This window comes from Castor canadensis, chromosome 4 (assembly GCF_047511655.1).
Source record: "Castor canadensis chromosome 4, mCasCan1.hap1v2, whole genome shotgun sequence".
NCBI lineage: Eukaryota > Metazoa > Chordata > Mammalia > Rodentia > Castoridae > Castor > Castor canadensis.
This window is the reverse complement of record NC_133389.1, coordinates 26,005,106-26,026,031: the sequence shown is the minus strand read 5'-3', so window position 1 is coordinate 26,026,031 and position 20,926 is coordinate 26,005,106. Positions and strand designations below refer to the sequence as shown.

The 20,926-nt window shown below is 44.5% G+C and overlaps 1 protein-coding gene across 4 annotated transcripts in view; it reads left to right on the top strand.

The window, feature by feature from the left end:
- Positions 1-958: 958 nt before the first annotated feature.
- Positions 959-20,926, top strand: part of Mapk4 (mitogen-activated protein kinase 4) — a 128,705-nt gene continuing 108,737 nt past the window's right edge. Inside the window, exon 1 of one of the 4 annotated variants that reach the window (XM_074069830.1) lies at positions 959-1,280. The gene's annotated coding sequence lies outside the window, so the exon portion shown is untranslated. Of the gene's footprint in view, positions 1,281-1,575; positions 1,687-1,757; positions 1,997-2,640; positions 2,769-20,926 lie in introns of those variants that run through there. The other 3 variants (XM_074069829.1, XM_074069832.1, XM_074069831.1) reach the window with 3 other exon arrangements.

Here is a 20,926-nt window from a genome sequence, read left to right as displayed (position 1 = left end):
TTCATTCAGGCTCACCAGACCCTTCTCTGATTCTGGTGGGCTTACTGGGGTGGGACATTTGTCCTTCTGTCTCTTTTGGATGAAATGTGCATCTTGGGGCTGCTTAGTCCTCCTTCCTGGAAGGGATATTATAAAAATGAATAAATCAACAAAGAACATTTCATATTTATGCATACTGGCTGAATTGATAATACTTATTTGTAATGAAAATTAAGCAAGCAAAATGTTAAAATGTTCTCTTTGGGGTCGTCACATTGGAATGTCTTACCACAGACGTACACACATTTGTTTGTTACACATTCAGTCCTTTTCCCTACCTATTCTTTCAGGTTAATGCAGATAGCTGCTGTCATTCATAGGACCATGCCTGTGCTAACCACTTAATGCATTTTCCAATGTGATGCCGCAATTTTTAAGTTTTTTGCACACCTTACAATCAAAACAATTTTATAATCCACAGATTAATTCTTTCAACAATTACTGAGCATCTATTAAGCACCTGAAATTGTACGAGGCTCTGGTGGAGGATGAAACAAGAAGTAACCGGAGTACACAACAGGCCCTAGGAAGTGTCTAAGTGTGGTTGTCACTCTGAATGTTTTGGTTGGGAGAAGGGAGGGCTCGTGGGCAGCTAACCCCACTAGTGACCTCATTACACAATATTTAGGTTATCGCATTTTTCTCAGCCTAGGAAAGAGGCTCCCCAGAGGTTCCAAGGGGATGCACGCATTCGGTGATGCGTCTAACTTGGCGTGGAGCTTTTTGGGCTTGCTGGAAGGCATCACATAAACACCAGTTATTGCCAAAGTTCTGGTGGCTCCTCTTTCTCCTATTCTCTGGTTCCCCGAATCTTGTTTCCCTTCTGTTAGTTTTATTTCGGCGGTGCAGATGAGCAGGGATGCACAGCCCAGGCGTCCCGCGGTGAATGAATCCAAGGCTGACTCGGGATCCGCGCACTGAAGCTCGGCGCCCCCTCGGCCCCAGGCGGGCGCGGTGCGGGCTCGGGCCCACGCTGGTGTCCTCCCTGCTGGTGCCGTCCGGTTCCCGCCGGTCCCTTCTTCTCGTCGCCCCCGCAGCGCCGGCTGACCCAGCGAGGAGGCTGGATTTCGGCCGGGGCTCAGAAGGACTGTACTTCCAGCTACCTACCCCCTCCCGGACAGAGCCCGAGGGGATTCCCTGCTTGGGCAGGAGTGAGGGCCGCTTGTAAGGTGACGGGGGACCCTGACAACAGGAAAGTCGGGCTGCCCCAGGACGGGGACTCATCGCAGGAGGCTGCCCAGGTGAGGCTGCCTCCAGGGCTGGGTCGGGGAAGGCCGGTGTGCGAGGCGCGCGCTCGGCCCCGGAGCTGCGGAGGGAGGAGCGGGGCGCGCGCTGGAGGCTGCCGCCCCCTCACCCCCCTCACCCCCTTGGCCGCCCAGGGCCGGGCTCCTAGCGACGCCGCAGGTGGGGGCCCGGCGGGCCGGGGGCGGGGCCTGGCTGGGGGGCGGAGCCTCGGCGGCGGTGCGGGCGGGGGGGGGCCGGGCCCGAGCCCGAGCGGGAGCCGCGAGCCGGGCTGTCGGGGCGGCGGCGGGAGCTCGCCGCGCGCCGGGGCTGGGACCCGCCTGGCCGAGCGCGCCGGCGCCGCGGCCACAGACAAAGGCGCCGCTCGCGCCCGGGCCGCCGCGCTCCGGCTCTGCCACTGCCCGGGTAAGTGGCTCTCCATTCGCCGGCTTTCTCCTCCCGTTGTCTGCGCTTCCCGGAGTTCCGTGGGCTCCCGGGAAGCTGGGAGAAGGAAGGAATGGTGCTTTCCCCCTTCTCTCTGCATCCCCGCCTCACCTAGGCACGAACCCCCAGGGCCAGGCAAACATCAAACTAGCGACTTTGCAAGCGGTAGGCTGTCTCGCACGGGACCCACCCGGCCGCCCTCGGTGACCTCGTCCTCTGCGGCCCGAGCGCGCCGCTTCTGCCCCTCGATCGCCAGTTTGGATGCGAAGGTTGCCGCGAGGCTCTCCTGTGGGTGTGTATAGGGGAGGAGGACATAGGGGCTGGGTGTCGTGAGGGGACCCCACCCCTGGGGACAGTCCCTTGTGTTCCGGGTCTCCGAGGGGCGGTTCGCACTAGGAGTTGACATTCGGATCCCGGTTGTAGGGTCTGCCCCAGTCCCCTATTATCCTCCCTTCTAGCTTCCTGCCGTCCCCGTTCAAGGGTTAATAGAGTCTGCCCCCACCAACCCACCCGACAGAGGCGCCCACTGTGTGGGTTCGCGGCCCCCGGGAGGGAGGGGACCCTCGATTTCCCCGGCTTGGCGATCCCGAGGCGAAACTACTGGGTAGGGCGGGCGGTGCGCGGGCTGTGGCTGGGGGGTTGACATCACAGCTCGTGCCCGGCCGGCTCCCCTGCCTCTTACTCTCCATCAGAAAAGCAATCGCAAGCCGGGCAGGCTTTTGCTTTTGTTCTGCACGCTACTCTGGAATCCGAAGAGAAGCCGGAGTGGGCGGATGCCCGGCCGGCGGCCCGTGGTGGGAGTTCCAGGTGCGGCCCCGAAGTGATAATTGGTGGAGGAGGGGTTTCCCGCCCCTGTGTTGGGGAATGGAGTCAGATCGCTAATCAATACTCGGGAACCAGCGGGGGGTCCACCGGGTCGCGGCTGAGCGCGGTGCACGCCGCGGCCGCGCACTGTCACGCGCCTCTCCAGCGCTCTAGAAAGCGCTACCTCGAGACGCGCATTTCCATTCATGGATCTGTGCCTGGGATTTGATTAATGTCACCTCTGCCGGGTTCTCCAAAGAGTGAGTGTCTGCTACTATTCAATTTCATAGGCTTTTACTGGGGACCTACTACGTGCAAGGTAGCCGTCCTAAGTACAGCTTAATTTAAAAGCTATTTCTTGAGCACCTACTATGTGAAAAGCTGATGGGTCATGATGTTCTCAATTTAAGAGCTTGTGTACCTACCATGTTCAAGGTAGCTGTAATGTTAACTGTAATATGTATTTGCTGAGTACCTACTAAGTGGAAGGGGCATTTTTTTTTTTGACTGAAGGGTTGCCTAGTGTACTTGGGGGGGGGCATATGGAGACAACGGGGAGAGACTATGTCTTCTGATCCCGATTCTTCAATTCTTGAGTAAACTGTATTTTAACTATGGTACTACTTTTTGTGTGGCTAGTTCGGGTCTTCTTCCGCACCGGGCCATAACTTCTGCGCTGGGGTGTTTGTCAGACAGGAGCAGAGCAAGGAAAGCCGTACTCTAGATCCTTTTTCCAATTCAGTTACCCTACATTAAAGAAAAAAATTTAAAAAAAGTAGGAAGTTCCTTTGAACAAAGCACTGTGAGTGTAATTATCACAGGGAACCAAAGGTTAATACCGTAAAGCCTTAATGCTCAGAGAGATGCAGAATCTGTGAGGACAGAAAGACAGCAGATGGGACACTCAGCTGAAAAAGGAATGAATCAATAGAGGAGCGGAGAGAGAGGCATGAAAATGGGACCAGCCCTTCCCTGCCAAACTGGCGCTAGAGGTGATGATGGGTGAGTGCTTTTAAAACCTCATCATTGCCTGTGGCTGGGAACCTAGGAACTGTATCAAATGGTCTGCTGTCCTTCTGCTCGTCAGTTTAATGAATCTATTACTATGTTTATCCTGGGATCTTGATCCAGACTGGCAAGAAATCGTGACTCCTCAGCCTACTAGCAAATATTTGAGCACTTATATAGGTTATAAGTTATACAGCTTATTGTCAAGAAATGTAGTCTAAGATATAGATGTTGTCCTGACATAGTCTAAGTTGTCCTGATGGACGTAAAAGGGTTTTTGGGGTAAACTCATAAAATGCCAACTTGGGCAACAAAAAGAAAAGCTAGAACATGTTACACACACACACACACACACACACACACACTGTGATCTCATAGAATTGTGGTTTTTCATTTATTAGGCACTGAGAATGTTCTATATGCCTTGTACGTTTTGTCTTTTTACATTGACCTTCAGTAATTTTTGGTAACTGGTTTAACTCAACTTCTTGGTACAATGAACTTTTTTTTCCTAAATTATTTCTGATCTCCCTTAAATTCTGTTAAAACAGAGAAAACCACATTATATTATTTTTGTTATGAACTTGAAAGCCCCCCTCAAATCTTTTCTTTGGGCCCATTATGAAAGAGACATAGAAATTCTGATAAGTACTAGACAAATGTACTCAGTCCCTGTACTTGCTAAAGAAAAAAACTGAAGGAGCCCCAAAGCAGGAATTTATAGAGAAAAGCTAAACTGGCCTTGCAAGATGAAATAGAATTCTGATGGCAAAGAAAGACTTCGTTCCCAAGTTCAGGGGAACGACAAAGGTGGCAAGAAAAACAGGACATCTGTAGAGCCTGTAGACTCTGATAATTTGTAATGGCTTCCTTTCTCTCAACAAGCGCTGCCTGAGCTAGGTCTTGTGTGTGGCAAGGACTGTGCTAGGTGTCAGGCAGGGGCATCACCCAGTGACTTGAAGTACTCCGAAATCCTGCAGCTGCACAGACCCTTGCCTCCTGTTCCAGCTACCAGAGTAGCCCTGCTTCCCTACCATTCTTTCAAGCATTCCTGGAGTGTTTGCACCTGAGCTAAACTGGCCTGTAATGTTCTTCAAGCCAGGAATGTGACCTCTTTTCCTCTCTGCATGGGTCCCTCTCTGCAGGCTCCTGCAGAGAGTCTGTGGAGTAGGTGACAGCTTACTGTTGCCTACCTGCTGTTTGCATCTTCACCTAGTCCCTTCCTTCTCAGAACCTGCTCTCCTCTTGTCCCTCTTCACTATTTTGAGCTGTTCCAGGCCCTCCACTGTATGAAAACTGGTCTCAGGGGAAAAACAATCTGTCCTGCGTCACTTTCTCTTGAATATGAATGTAAGTCACTGTGTTCTGTCATCCAAGGGGTCTTTGCTCTTTAAGCTTCACTATGGTACAAAAGGCTGTGTCTACCACAGTGAGAGAATGTTATGTCCAGACAAGTGGGTGCTAGAGGTAAGGTGGAGGCAAGGGGCTTTTCCTGTGCTTCTGGTACCATGCCACCACCTCCCCACAGGGTCCTTATAGTCCCATGATTGACAGAAGTCTGGAGTTTCCATTGCTTATATATATATAATTTCCATTTTATTAACCCCCCAGAGGCCTCTTTGCTTTTTATCATGGGATGGTAGCTGATGTCAGATAGCAGCTCTCTGTGAGCCACCTGTCAACCTGCCTTCACACACCTCACCCCGAGGTCAAAAGGTTGTTTTGCAGTGGGAATCTTTGCTTATCTGTCTACACATGACCTCTACTTTAAGGCAGGGATTCTCCACCTCTCCACCATGGCACTGTGATACGGTGGACTAAGTAATGCCTTGTATTTGTGTATGTGGGCGCTGTCCTGTGCATTGTTGGATGTTTTTGATTAGCATCCCTAGCTTACTCGTTAGATGCTAGTAGCTCTCTACAACATCCCTTCCTCAAGTTGTAACGATCCAAAAACGTCTCCAGTTATTGCCAAATATCCCCTAGACAGTAAAATCACCCCTAGCTAGGGACCAGTGTTGTAAGGGGTACTGGTTATTATGTATTATGCTGTAACATACTCATGCCCCTGCTTCTGGAAGAGGCTTTTTTTATTATAACTTGGCTCTTTTCAATAAAGGTGACTTAATAAATGTATGATTAATTTTGTGGAACTTTCCATATGAATAATTTCATATTAGAATAAACATTGTCTGTTAGACTACATGTTCTAAGCTGGTCATCATGCTGAGTTCATCTTTTGAGGCAAAACAACAAAACCCTTCAAATTTGTCGCCTTGGCACATGGCAGTTTGTCTTCAGAAGGGTGGGAAGCAGACCCGTCATTGGCAGCAAACGTGAGCCACAAGATAATCCCTGCTGCTGCCTGGGCAGTGGGTAGTGGGCTCATGGAGCAGGGAAGTGGAAGGGAAGGGCTCAGTTTTGTTGGGATCCCCTTTTTTTTGTGCAACTGGGGTTTGAACTCAGGGCTTTGCACTTGCAAAGCAAGCATTCTTCTGCTTGAGCCACACTTCCAGTCTGTTTTGCTCTGGTTATTTTGGAGATAGGGTTTCTTGAATTACTTCCTCCTGAGCTGAGCATCCCAAGTAGCTAGGATTACCGGTATGAAACCCTGGTACCTTGCGGGGGGGCGGTGGTGGTGGTGAACGAGGGCGAGGGGGAGATTCTCTTTAAGAAAATGATAACTTGGAAGGGTTCTATGAAGACCAAGTGAGGGCCTCTGAGTTTAAACTTCCTTAGCTTCGTGTTAAGCTGCCTCTGGGAAGGTTTTTGAGACATGACGGGACAAATGTGTCTGCAAAAATGATGTTAGAGAATTTCTTTTGCCAAAGACTGGCAGGAGCTCAGAGAAGCTTCTCCGAGTGTTGAGTTAAATCGAGAGCATGGATCAAAATAGAATTGTTAATTACAGGGTGGCCTGTACTTCTGTTAATATCTGCCCTCAAAAGCAAGAACTTCCCATATCTTAGGCAACTCCAGGCCAGCCTCATCAGCATCTTTGTAGGAATGAACAAAGGCAAGGTTAGTTCAAGTTCAGCAGCAGTCTCTGAGTTCCATCAGCAGATAGAAAAAACTTGTTGCACTGTGTAAGTGAAGTTAGGCAGTACATAAGTCATTGCTTCAGAAAATGAATGAAACTCTTTTTCAGTCATTTGAGTAGTAGTTTGAAAGTTTACAGTAAGAGTTCATTGATTCAGACTTCTCTTTTGGAATACTCAAGCCTGTGGTAAGCCTTTTTCTTGCATTAAAACAGGCAAAGTGGGAAGTATTCATCCTCTCTTTTTGGGGGAGAAGGGGAAAACAATTTAAGTACTTAGAAACTGAAACAATAAAACTTAAAGAAACTGTATAATTCAGACTTTTCATTCATTAATTAGTTAATTAATCTTTTTCAGAGCAGCCTAACCTCAGTGAAGAAGAGTGTTCAAATTTCTCCTTTGGTTATGTAAACGCACCTAGCTCTGTGTGAGGCTAATCTGTCAATATATCAATGTCTAGATTAACAAAAATAAAAAGACTGTCTGTGAAGATTTCCTTCAGGAAGCATTTAAAAAAATAGCCCACCTTCCTTTTATATTTAAACTGATTTGATTTGTATAAAATTTCCCCAGTGTTGATGGCTGTTTGTAGATTTTGTACACATTCACAGAGAGCAGACCTGAAAGACTTTAGAGGCCTCTAGTCAGCCCTTCTTGCCCATTGTACAAAGGAGGAAACTTGGGCTGAGAGCAGTCAGATGGCTTGCCAAGGTTACATAGAGGTCAGCAAGGAGGCTGGGGCTAGGAGTCAGGAGTTTGCCCCATCCTCCTGACACTCAGTGCTGCTGGGATACCCTTCTTCTGTCTTCCTGGTTGCTAGAGTTTGTTGATGGAGGAAGACCAGGCAGGAAAAACATTTAATGACTTGTCTCATTTCCAGATCACCTAATCCTGAGAGACCAAGGCATACGTTCCATCTGAAACTAATTACATCTGTGCCAAAGGTGTGTGTACACACAAGTAGTACTGAGAGGAACCTCAGAAAAATGGAAATGATTGGATTAATGGAGTGAGATTATTTAATGAAACTTCCTGTAGTGTTCTTTTATATCATCTTTACAGTAAATAATTAGAATGAAAACATTTAGGATCGGGGATGGAGTTTAGTGGTACTTGTCTAATGTGAGTAAATCCTTGGGTGTGATCCCCAACATTGAAAAAAAAAAAAAGGGAAACATTAATTTTTCCTATTTTAGAAAGTAATACATATTCATTATGGGAAGTAGCAAGAATAATAAACAAATCTACCTGTGATGCTTTGACTCCACCTATACTTTGCTATGTTTATTTTTTTGTGTGTTTTTAAAATTATTTTTATTTTTGTTTATTTTTTGCAGCTCATTTTAAAACACAACTAAATAATTGAGACTATGCTGTACACATACTTTTAATTTTCATCTTCTTTCAGTTAATATTAGAACAATATTTATGATATAAATTCTTTGTAAACATAAGTTTTCATGGATGCATAGTTTAACATTTGGAGACTCCTTAATTTATCACAGCATTTCCCCATTAGTAAACATTAAGTTTGCTCTCAGTTTCTCCTTTCTGTGTCATTGTGTAAGCCACTTTGTGCCTGTGCTTTTTCTATAATCTGGATTGTATCCATGGTATATATTTCCGGATAGTGAAATTACTCAGCCAGTGTTGTGAGTGCATTGTGTTAAATGGCTCTACAAAAATGGCATACCAGTTTAGCCTACACTGATAGTATGCTGTCCATGATGGAGTCTTAATACATCATTGAGAAAATACAGTAACTTTTTTGGTAATTACTTATTTGGTAAAGAAAAAAAGAAAGCTTTGTTGCCTACATTCTGGTTAGCAAAATAATTAAACATTTTTCTATAGGATTATTTCCTATTTTTTTTTTGGTGGATTATCCATTTTTCTATTTGAGTTTAGTGGTTTAAAAAATTCAATTGTATGTAGAAAGCCATTTTTCAAAAGAGGAAACAGCATATCTCTGATTTCAAAGTTGTAACTAGATATCTACAATGGAAATTCAGTAAGATTGGGAATGCAACAAACTGATGGATTTAACCACAGATTAGATACAGTTGAAGAGACATACTGTGACTTGGAAGACAGATCAGAAGAAACTATTTCAGAGTGTAACCTGAAGAGACTTAAAAAAAAAAAAAAGATGAAACACACAGGAGGGGGGTAAGAGATATAGAAGATAGTGAGGAAATTCAAGATAGCAAAATGACCTCATGCCACAAAGTTCTCCAAGAAACAGACAAGAAAGTTCACAGGAAGTAGCTAATATTTCTCAGCTCCCTCAAAGACCAACTACACAATTGAGGCAGGTCACATTGGCAAAGAGAAAGGTAATGATCAACAGTGTATGTGAGCATGGTTACTTACCTGTCTATGCATCACTTTCTTTGTATGTAATAGAGATGAGTGACAGCTCCCATTTCACAGGCTGTTGTAAGGATGGAGAATTAATATCTGTGCAGCACTTAACAAACACTCACTGTATGCTGGCTTCCACAAGGGGCTGGTAACTGTTTCTCTGCAGTTCTCTGTAGAAACTGACAGGCAGCTCTACTACTATGGATGACAACAGATTGACCTAAAGATTACATTCGAGGTGTTGAAACCATGGAACATGAGGGTTGGATGGAACTTTCCATAAAAGGCCCAGCTGAATATATTATATATATTATATATTATTCAGCTGAATATATTATATGCTATAGCATATAATATATATTATGTGTTATAATATACATGTATATTATGAATAGTTCTTTTTAAAAATCTGTTATGCTTTATATAGTTTCTGGTTTCTTCTTGTAATTTTTTAAGTCCAGCTTTTATCTTCATGGGAATGCTAAATGTAGATGTTTTACATTCTCTTTGGGAAATTTTCCATCTGGAATATCTAAGCACATTTTCTTCTGTCACTAGTTCTGATTCTCTTGCTGCTTCATATTTATGTTGTCATATTTCCTTGTATGCTTAGTTATCTCTTAATGTGTGTTGAATATTGTTTTGAAGAAAATATCTGTATACCTGGGCATGATGGTGCATGCCTGTAAATCCCAGCACTTGGGAGGCTGAGGCAGGAAGATTGTCAGTTTGAAGTCAGCCTGGGTTACACAGTTAGCTCCAGGCACCAGCCTCGACCACATAGTGAGATCCCCTGACTTAAAGCTATATATATATATATATATATATATATATGTATGTATAACATATATTCAGCTGTTATACATATATATATACATATATATATATATATGTATATATAACATATATTCAGCTGTATCTATATTTCATTTTTAAGATATGTAGATTTTTCATTTTAATCTATGAAATCAATTAATAGAGTCTTACATTTATAGTTGGTAGCACTTTTTCTTTTTCACTGGTACATAAAGTAATAAAGTCTCATATAATCAGTGATATTTAATAATTGATGATGTGACAACTTGGAGCTTTGGCTGATGATGATAAAGATAAGTATTCTAAGAGGATTTCAATTAACTTCTGCAGACTTTCTGGGAGACTGGAAATATGGGGTCAGTTTGTGTTGAGATTTTTTAGACCACTAAAATGACATGAAGTAAGTTTATTTTTGTATTCTCTTACTCCTCAGGTCTAGCTCTTTAGGGTCCTACCCCAAGTATGAAGTGGCTTATTATCAGGCCTTCACCCTATGGAGTCCCCTGGCCTTTTGGTCTTGTGAGGCTGTCTATGTGCTGCTCAGCAGTCCTCCTGGCAAGTCGTCTTATCTGAGTAAAAGTGGCCTGAACACTCAGACCCACACATCTAGGCTTTCTTTACCCCTACATCTTAAGCCTGAAATCCTTCCCTATCTTGTGAAGTTTTTTATTTAAATTTCACCCAGGTTTCTTTCTTGTGCTCACTGAGAAGGTACACTCAAATCACCCAGTTTCTCAATGCCAGCAGGAGGAAGTCTGATTCGTCTTAGAGCCTGAACAGAGGGGAGCACCGGAGAGAAGTTCTCTGCCTGCCCATGACTAGGAACTTTCTCATCTGCTCCCAACGTGCCATTCAGGTGGCAGCTGGAGGGCAGAGGTTGGATGAATAAATTTCCACTAATTAGACACAGGTAAATGTAGATGTATTTCCCTACCTGAGACTAGTTCCTCAGGCTTTTCCTAATATGGCAGGTGACCTGACAGAGAGAGACGTCACAGAGGTATCTGGAGCCCTGTCAACTACCAATCTCCTTCTGAATTCCTCCTTCTTGCCCACTCTGTCCTGTGAAGAGATGAAAGTGATGAAGGAGAAAGAGGCTTTCTATCCCAGCAGCTGTTAAGTAAAAATGGCCAGGCTCTGTGGCTCACGGCACCTATAATCCTAGCTACTCAGGAGGCAGAGATCAGGAGGATTGAGGTTTGAAGCCAGCCCAAGCAAATAGTTCTTGAGACCCTATCTCAAAAATACCCAACAAACACACAAAAAAAAGGACTGGTGGAGTGGCTCAAGTGGTAGAGTGCCTATCTAGCAAGCATGAAACCCTGAGTTCAAACTCTAGTCCCACCACCACCACCACCAAAATATGTAAAAATGTAGGCTATGATAGCTGGCTGAGGCTTCTTCCACCCAATGTTTCCATATGGGTAACAGAATTTCTCATCCATGGCCAAGGCTTCTCCTTGTGGAGAGTGATCAATCATTCTAAGCTCCGGACTTAGGATTTACCTTCCCAGGTAACTCTTCTTGATGCTAGCTTTTCAAAAGAAGCTTTGGGATTCTTTCTGGCTTTTAGAGGCCACCTGTTTAACCATGCCTTCTCAAGATCAGCACCCTCTTCCAAGCTCATAGGTGTTTTTTTCCTAGCGTTCATGAAGTCAAGGAATGTTACCATGAGAAAAATGTATTTGCTGAATTTAATAAGGTTGGGCAAAGGGGAACTGAGTGGTGAAAAGTCCTCCTCTACCGCCTTATCAGAGCCTTCACTGGGTTTTTAGGGAGGAAGAAGACTTAGTTTTGAGTTCCTTTCCCCCTAGAAACCTTAGAGGTGACATGTTCTTTCGTTTCTATTGCTGTCTGTCCAAAGAAACCACAGATCCCCACTCACCCTTCAGATGTATAGCCATGGTAAAGAGAAGGGTGTGAGCAGCAGGGGTCTACCCCTCTGGAAAGGCCCATCTTGGGAGGGAGTTGTCCCTACCGACTTTTTGGAGACCACCTCAACCGTGGAGCCTTTTGTATCTTCTACAATGATTTATTCAACTCAATTTTACTTTAACAATATTTCACACAAAGGAAAGGATAAATATAACAGTCCACCATACTCTAGAAATAGAAGTCCTCCAGGCTGAGGGTGTGGCTCAAGTGGTACAGCACCAAGTATGAGGACCTGAGTTCAAACCTCAGTACCACCAAAAGATAGGAAGGAAGGAAAGAAGGAAGGAAGGAAAACTTCCAGTTAGCCTTTAATAACTATTCATAAAGGGACAAATCTGTCACTCCACTTGCATATAGTTCTAGATTGTTACTGATCTCTTTGGAAGAACTGATAATAACAATTTTGAGGTGGCAAATTTTCTATTCTCTGGGAAAGTGTTCCCTTCCATGATTGTTTTTGGAGGCATGATCACTGGAAAGTCCTACCAGACCTAAGAATTTATGAATCATGACCCTTCAGCCTGAAATGAAGTAAATTACTCTATCATAATTCATCTTAAGTATAAGCCCAAATTTCTTCTATTTATCAGTGACCTGGCTCTTAAACTGATTTTTCTAAAGAGGTATAGTTATTTAAGATTCATCAGAGCAATTGTCTATAGTTCTTTGTTAAACTTTCCATTTCTTTGGATTTAAGGTTTTCTCCAGTCATTCTGAGACCATTTTGTCTGCTAATAAGAGATAAAATGGTGCAATTTCAATAACATATGTGAAAGCCACAGGACACTCAGATAGCAGAACAAGCTTGTGTACTTGTCGGAGACCAAGACATTGGCTTCAGGTAGTGGTGGGTTTTTAGAGGATTCAGAACAGTAGGGCATTATAGCTCTTTCAGCAGAACAAAAGAGACAGAGAAGTTCAAAATCTGGAATGAGCTTATTTGTAAGAGAGAATAAGGAAGATGACAGTGGAGTAGCTACAGTGGACTGCTTTGAGATTTTTAGATTGAAGGAGAGAAAATGAAATTTTTCATACAAATTATTACACAGTTCCAGTGACCACAGATGGGACTCAAAGGGGCTTTAATGACCCACCCATCTGCAAATGTAATGAAACCCTTGAAATGTGTGTCATCCAAATAGAGAGAAGAGCATTAGGGCATGCAGGGTAAGGAGAGGGCTTTTTACCCTGTGAGTGGGAATATGTCTGGTAAATTATTCTGGGCATGTTGTGACCTGAGTATCTATCCATTTTTCTGTATTTTCCCATTTTCTCAAGCTGAACATAAGTTAAAGATAAAAGAAAAAAACCAATTTAGGTCCTTCTTCATTTTGTTGCGTCTCTCAGTGGAGGAGAACAGGTTCATGAGTCCAAAGTAAAACTGTTCTTAGTTTATTTAAGTACTTTAGTTAAAAACTCAAAGTTCTGTTTCATAATTTTTGTGCATGTCCTTATTCTTCAAGTGAAGTTAATCCTCTCATCCTTTTATTATGAGCCGTCTTTGAACATGAACCTGAAGTCCATTTATGAAACAACAGGCAGTAACAGTAACAACATCCTTGGGCTTCTCTCTTCCTTTATCCAGAAGCAGATTCCCAGAATCCAAACTCTCACAGTCCTTTAGCTGCTGACTTTCTTGTCTTTTTTAACCCACAAACAATGTAGTGTTTAGATCCACTCTCCTGAGTTCAGGATTTATATTCCATAATAAATAACCTTGTTTTTTTGTTCTACCTCTACTATTGGTAAGAAATAATTATTACTTAATTATCATCACTAACAGCAGTGTCAGATTTCAGTAATCTAAAACTGTTGCCTTAAACTTAGATTATTTGAAATAAGATCTTTCCTCTCCAGTAATGGATACCTAAAAGAAAAGTAGACAGCTGGAGACCCAGGAGGCAGACCCAGGAACACGCATAAGACATTAGTTGTGATAAAGTAAGATTGAGTTGAAGAAAGAATTTTTAAAAAATATTTTATAAATAAACTAATATTTTATTTAATAAGAAAATGAGAAAATTATGAAGGTGGAAAATAAGAAAAGAAGCCTGAATGGAAGATACTATCCTGGACTTAGGTCATGGCTCAAGTGGTAAAGCACCTGCCTAACAAGCACAAGGTGCTGAGTTCAAACCCCATTTCCACCAAAAAAAAAAAAAAAAAAATCCTGTCCTCAGTTTAATCTCTAGACTTTCTCATTAAAAATTCTGGTTCTTAAAAATTGTCAGTCTAAAATGTATGGAATACGTGGTAAGTATGGTATGAATACCTCCACAGTTTTGTGCAATTTACATTAAACACCATTTTGTAAAAGCCTTCTTATAATAATGTCTTCTTTGAACCTCTTAGTGGCACTGTCCAGTATGTTGGGTCAGTAGTATTGGATGCCCATTTTACAGATAGGAAAACTTAAACTTGGGCAGATGGGTGGCTTATCTTAGACGACATAGTCACTATCTGATAGGACCAGGACTAAAATCCAAGTTTGATTCCATTTTGAGTGTTCTTTTGTCCCCAGTAGAAACAACTTTACTACTTATTGTGGACTTCTTTTTTAAGCACTCTAACATGCAGCCTCTGTGTTTTATGCCTTAGTGTCTGTTTCATTCTTTGTTGAATCATAGATGTACAATTGTCTTCCTCACTAATTCCATCAGTACAGGCGCTCTCTCTTACTTTTGTAGCCTTACTATTTTCAGTATATTATGTATACAAATTAATTACTGCATTTTTGTATTACGGAATTGGATATTCAAGGTAGTCTCTTCCAAATAATTACCCGTTTCTAGGAAAACCAAAGTAATAAAGTTAGCCTTTCCGCAAGACTGATGTTGTTCAGAAGAGAATTAGAACCACATGATGTTTGAGCTGGAAGGAAACCATCTTTGAGAGTATTTGTTCTCTTACTTCGTAAATGAGGAAACTGAAGATCACATAACTTGCCCACGATCCATGGGGAAGTAGATGTGACACGGTGCACAGAGCCCAGTTCTCCTAATTTCCGGCCCAGTTCCCCTCCCACTACACCAGTCATGAGGGAGAACAATTGTTCTGGTCATCAGGTTTTAGATGGCTGGCATAAAACAGGTCACACTAAGCAACAACTCCAACTGTGAAGAGGAAATCTTAAGAGTTTTTATGAAGGATTTTTGTAGGCGTAACTTTTTAAAGCAAACTTGCTATATAAATGTCAGCATTTCCACAAAAAGATTCTCTGGGGGAATCCTGAAGTGTCCCCACTGTGTAATTTGTGTTAGAGTAACATTGCCCTCATTAAAATCAAAGTTGTAAACTGAAGAGTTAACGGTATTTTCTACCTGTTTGCTTCTTACAATGGGAGCTGTTATGTGACATTCTGTAAAGTGACAGAAAGACAGATACCAGGGTTCTTATTCACTTGTGGAAGCTAAAAAAGTTGATCTCCTAGAAAAAGAGAGTGGAACAGTGGTTACCACAGGGTGGGAAGCATAAGAGGAAGAAAGATAGGAAGAGGTTGGTTGACTGGTATAAAGTTATAGTTCAGTAGGAGGAATAAGCTCAAGTGTTCTATAGCACAGAAAGAAATTCACTGCCTATTTCAAAATAGCTAGAAGAGAAGATTTTGAATGTTCCCAACACAAGGAAATGATGAATGTTTAATGCAGTGAGTGTGCTAATTCTCCTTATTTGATCATTATGCGTTGTACCATACGTCAGATTATCACATGGCCTCTCTCTGCCTCTTAAAGAAGACGTCACCTGGAACACAGATGCATGTATGCACATGTTTGTGTGTGCACATGTTTCACAAGCACCCCCGGGTTTCCATCCTAGGCACTCTCATCTATGTGGTCTGGGGTGGGGGTCCAGATACCATTTTGTTTAAAGTCCCGGATTGACTGCGTGGGAATCATCTGGGGAGTTCAAAAAATACTGATGTCCCACTCTGGGGGGTCTGGGGTCTGGTCTAAGTATCAGAATTTTTTAAAGTTCCTCAGGTGATTCTAATACACAGCCAAGATTGCAGTCCTCTAGGCTAGTAAGACCAGGTTTACCCTGTACAGAGTGGAGCTCAAAAATGATTACCTGTGAAATGAAAGATGGGAGGGTTTATGAGAAATGCTAGTGCTAGGAAGTTGTACAGTTCTAGTTCTTAGTTATATCCGTAGGTCCTGACTATGTTATGCTGTGATTTGGAGTTGGGGTGGGCAGGAAAACCTAGTAAATTCAGCCCACAGCTATAGCCTTCATTGTGGGACTGAACTTTGACCTCCACCTGACAGCCAAGATCTTCCTAATTGTGGTTCTGTTGTCTCTGGTGTGACAGATGGCCAGAAATTGGCATCTGTGGAATGAAGGTGCCTCAGCGCTGGCGTTAGCCTCAGGTGAACTCTGTCCAGGCCAGGGCCTTCTCAGGGCCTCCCCTCTGCCAGGGATAGTGAGACAGTTCCCTGGAGCACAGCACCTGTGTTGCCTGGCTTCCTTTGTTCCCTGGTGATTCTTCTTAAGGGGAAGGGCGGTGGGTGAAGTATTTCCAAATCTGGTCCCTTGCCAGCCTGGAAAAGGGGCAGTGGCCAGACAGTGTTCACTGTGGCTCCTCACTGAGTACAGCCTAAGCTGCTTCTCGTGGTCTTAGAAGGCTCTAGAAGTCACTTAGAAGTGACTCTGAGCTGTGTCAGAATCATCTGGAGGAGTTATTAAACTAGAGTGCTGGGGTCCCCCCAGAGCTCCCCATTCAGGAGGTGTGGGGTGGGACCTAAGAATGTGCATCTCTAACACCTTCCCAGGAGATGCTGATGCTGCTGTCCAGAGGCTACCACTGTTCCAGGAGGAAGGACACTGTGATGGTGCTTGTGTGGTTTAGGAAACCATCACAAGGTCACAAGATAAGGAGTCAGAAATAACCTGTCAGCCATCAAGATTGCTAATTGACTTTTTTTAAATTGTGAAACATCTACTATCTGCTAAGTATCATGCAAGCTTTGCTGCTATAAGGAAGAGGAAGATGCAGTTACTGCACGAAACAGCTAGTCTGGGGGTGAGTAATGGACAAATACAGAACAGCAACAGTACTGTCCCTTAGTACTCTGTAGATGGAACACCCAGGGCTTCCATGGGACATACGTGGACAGAGGGAATGGGGCTCAGAAGAGGCTTTTGGGAGCAGGCAATGCCTGGGTGGAATCTCAGAGATGACCTGGAGTTTTTCAGGGGAAAAAGGTGGGGCTGTATCCCAGGAGCAGCACTGGTGAAGGTGAGAGAGAACGTGAGCAAGGCTGGTGTGGGGAACCACACATGGGTTGGAAGGGAGGACAGGATTTGGTACAAGAGGGAGCTCCATGTGGACCAGCAGACAGAGGCTGAGGGATCTCAGGATCCAGTCCTCAGCTAGGAGCTGGGGCTGATCTGAGGACCAGTGATGGTGTTGGCATGTGAACAGGTGAGGAAGATGATCAGATTTGCCTGCTCACTGCCTGCAAGTTGGAAAAAGGATCAGAGGGAACATGCACCTTTGAGAGACACAGGAGACTGTCACAGGAGTCCCCATGGGAAGTGATGGGGCCACAGGGAACACGACCTTTACATCAGCTTGTCCTTGCATCACCCTTTGCCTCTGCTCAGCATATCCAACTTTTCAATGACTGTGTGCTTTTAAGAGTACTGCCGGGTGATTGGCCTGTGTTCCACATTCTCAAATAATGTCTTTCAAGGAAAATGAAGTTAAAATGAGTGTCAAGGACAAACTTGGAGCCACAAAAATGCCACCGCATGCGGGGCATGTGTGGAAGGGAGTGAACCACTGTACCTCCTTGGCCTAGATGAAGTGGGAAGGGACTGTTCTCTGCCCTTTGAGTCTTTATGGGTTGCTCTGAGTTTTCCTTGTATGGCAGTACCTGAGAGCCACACTTCCCTCTTCTCTGACCTTGAGACAGATTTTAATCCCTGAGTCACCTGCTGGAAGCCTGCTTCTTCACCACCCAGGTCTCTCAGTTTTGGGACTTACCAGGGCAGTGTCTTAGTTCATAGCACTGAAGGATGGCTCCAATGCTGGCATCGTGAAGGGAGGGGGCTGTCCAGAACAATTAGACCACTCCATGCCGCCGCAGTTGCAACCCAGTTGGGCATGAAGGGATGGAGAACTGGCTCCAGTGGGCCGATGGTTGGCTGGGGATGAGTCACAAAAGCTAGGGGTGGGGATGAGTTCTCACATATTACCCATCCCAAAAGAGACCAGCAGCGATGGCTTTCACTCATGGAGCCTCTCACTGCAGTCTGGTAATGAAACTTGGCTTTGCGGTTTCCTCTCCAAGGCTTTTCATCACAGTAATTGACACATCTCCAACAAGTGGTTCTCTAGGAAATCAGTTCTGACGGGTCTCACCAGCACTCGATTGTCTCTTGAGGATATTTGCAGGCTCTGTCTCCCCCCAAGGCACCCCTGCTTCCTATGGCCTGTGGGGTTGCCCCATGGCGAAGTTGGGGGCTTCCTTGGAAGTCCTGAGTGGGCTGCTGGAAGAGAAGGTGGTGGCTAGGGCCACACAGCTAGATTGATGGCTCTGGTCAGTGGGTAGTCTGCATTCTGAGATAGTGGCATGGAGATTTATAGGTCACCTTAGTCAAGGTGGTTTTGCTGCCTCAGACCAACAAGGTAGATGTGGTTGAGATCACAAGACAAGGAGCTGGCAGCACGCCACAGACTGGAAGGATGGGTAAGAGGGAAAGCTCTGTCCACAAACCCTGGTCACAAAAGAGAGAGGTGAGAATGTCTCACGAAAGGCAGCCAAGACATTTTTGCTCATCTTGTGACCACCTGGCAATCTCTTGGGAGCAGATTACTAAAACTGGCTCAAGATCCAGTGGACTTTTGTCCATCATTGACTGGCCAAGGCAGAGTTGCTTTTTCCTGATTCCATCTGCTGCGTGGCTCTGATTGAAGCTCAGCATACAGTGTGCGCCTTCGTGGGAGTCTGTGCTTGGGTTACTTGTGGGGAGTTCCACCTGCTCTCTGTTTTGTGCTGTTTACTGTCAGCTCTGCTCCTTGAGATAGCACTAAGCTGTCCACTGCCTTCTTCTCCAGTAATGTCAATTGTACAAATCTTGTCACCTCAGACACTCAGTACACCTTAGGGCAGGGACTTAAGCCCATCACAGAGCTTCCTTTGTATCATCCCTTACTTCCCTTGGTAATTGTCATATAACCAGATGCTTGATTAAGATGTTCTGATCCCCCTTGTCTGTGAGTCAACTCATTTTCTGAACACTTCTGCCTTTTCAGGGTATACCCAGTTCTGCTCATGGATGGCACCCAGTAAGACTGCTCTACACATGGCTTCATCCTTCACTCTGTGAGTGATGTGGGAGCCATAGGTTGTATGTTCATTTTGGGTCTACACAACATCCCCCAGTGCTGTAGTGCTTTTACTTAAAAAAGTGAGGAAGCAAAATGTATTATTTATCAATTGCTGTGTAACAAAAAACCCCACAATTCAGAAGCTTCATTCTGCAAATATTTAATATCTTACAGTTTCTGTGGATCAGAAATTTGAAAGCAGCTTACCTGGGTGGTTCTTGTTCAGTATCTCATGAGGCTGTAGTTAAGATGTTGGTGGGGGCTGCAGACACCTGAAGGCTTGTCTTGTCTCCAAAGTCACTGAATTGGCTGTTGCCTGGAGGCCTGAGTTCCTCTCTGCATAGGGCCTTACCAAATGGCAGCTGGCTTCTCCTAGGGCCAGTGATCAAGAGAGAGCAAGTGGGACGCTGTGGTGCCGTTTATGACCTATGCTGAACTTGCCACTCCCATCATCTTTCTATTCGCTAGAAGTGAGTAATAAGTGTAGCCCACACTCAAAGGACAGGGAAATAAGTTCAACTTCTTGAAGGATGTGTCAAACACATTTTAAACCACCACCCAAATTGTGGTTTTGGGTCTTCCCAACTGGGAGAGCAGAACGGTTGAGTCCTTCTTGTACTATGGATTCATTGCCCATGTATGGGGCTTACAGCCTATTCTGGGGAGCTCCACGTGCCTGTCAACTGGAAGGGTTGGGAGCCCCAGTTCTGTAACTTAGAGTTAGTCTGACAAGTTATTGAGTAGGATATCTCATGCATGCTAGGAGTTTTGGAAGCTAGAAATGTTCCCCATGTGGTCCTTTGCCCTCATAGAACTTACAGGTCAGTGACACTTTTAGCAAGCACCATAGTAATTACTGTTGTCCTTTTGGAGGCCTTATCTACTGGCTAGACTTTCAGTCCTAGAAATAGAAGAGCTAGGTTTATCCGTTGGAGGGTTTGGAGTCCTTTCCTTGTTTTGGTCCTCTTATCTGTAAAGTGAAGAGGACGGACATGTTCAGTGGGTCTCTAGCCTGGGGACTTGTTGGAACCACCTGGGGAACTTGCAAAGAAAATTCCCCAGAAATTCTGATTCATATAGTGTCGGGTGAGGTTTGGGCATAAGAGCTCATCAGATGAGACTCACTGGGCTGGATGATTTTGAAGATGCAATAGGCTGTGACATTCAGTAGCACTGAGTGGTAAGCCTCTGGTTATATGGCATGTACAGGACGCCCAATTGTCCTTATTAAGGAGCCTGAATGCTGAGCTCCCCAACTCCCTCCAACTCTGGACACCACAGTGGTCTAAGAGGTATTGGGCTTCCTTGTGAGTTCATGACAGCCTTCCAGAATACTCAGCCTGTGACTGTATCAGGAGACATTCGGAATGTTGTGGAAGGAATTCTTGCAGGGGGCAGTAGGTAAACCAGGCTAGAGGTTCTCAAAGCATACTTTGCAGTCCAGCAGCAGCACCTGGAATATTTTGGTTAGCAATACACATTTTCCATGCCCCCACACTGAGTCAGAATTTTGGGGTCTCTGGGGTGAAGTCCCTGCAGCTAAAGCTAAGAAAGCACAGGACTAGAGGATCTCTCATGTTCCTGCTGACCCCAAGCTCTCTTCACAGAAGTGAGCTGGGGGAATAATATCTGTTTTGCAAGCCTGAAAGGGAGGATTGGGGATGGAGTGACTTTGTGCTCAGCACCATGGCTCTGACCTGCCAAAGGGAACCTGCAGGCCTCTGGTTTCTTAAGGGCTGGTGCTAGTTCAGCTGGGAGACATGGAGAAACCCAGCGTTTATCACCCTGAGGCATTGATGTACTGTTTGCTACTTTACAACATGTCTTAGCCATTGCTTGTCTGGGGAGTCTGTCCAAGCTTTTTTGTGTCTTTTCTTCTCTATTAAAGAAGAACTGCATGTACTTAGAGTTGTGTTTTGGGAAT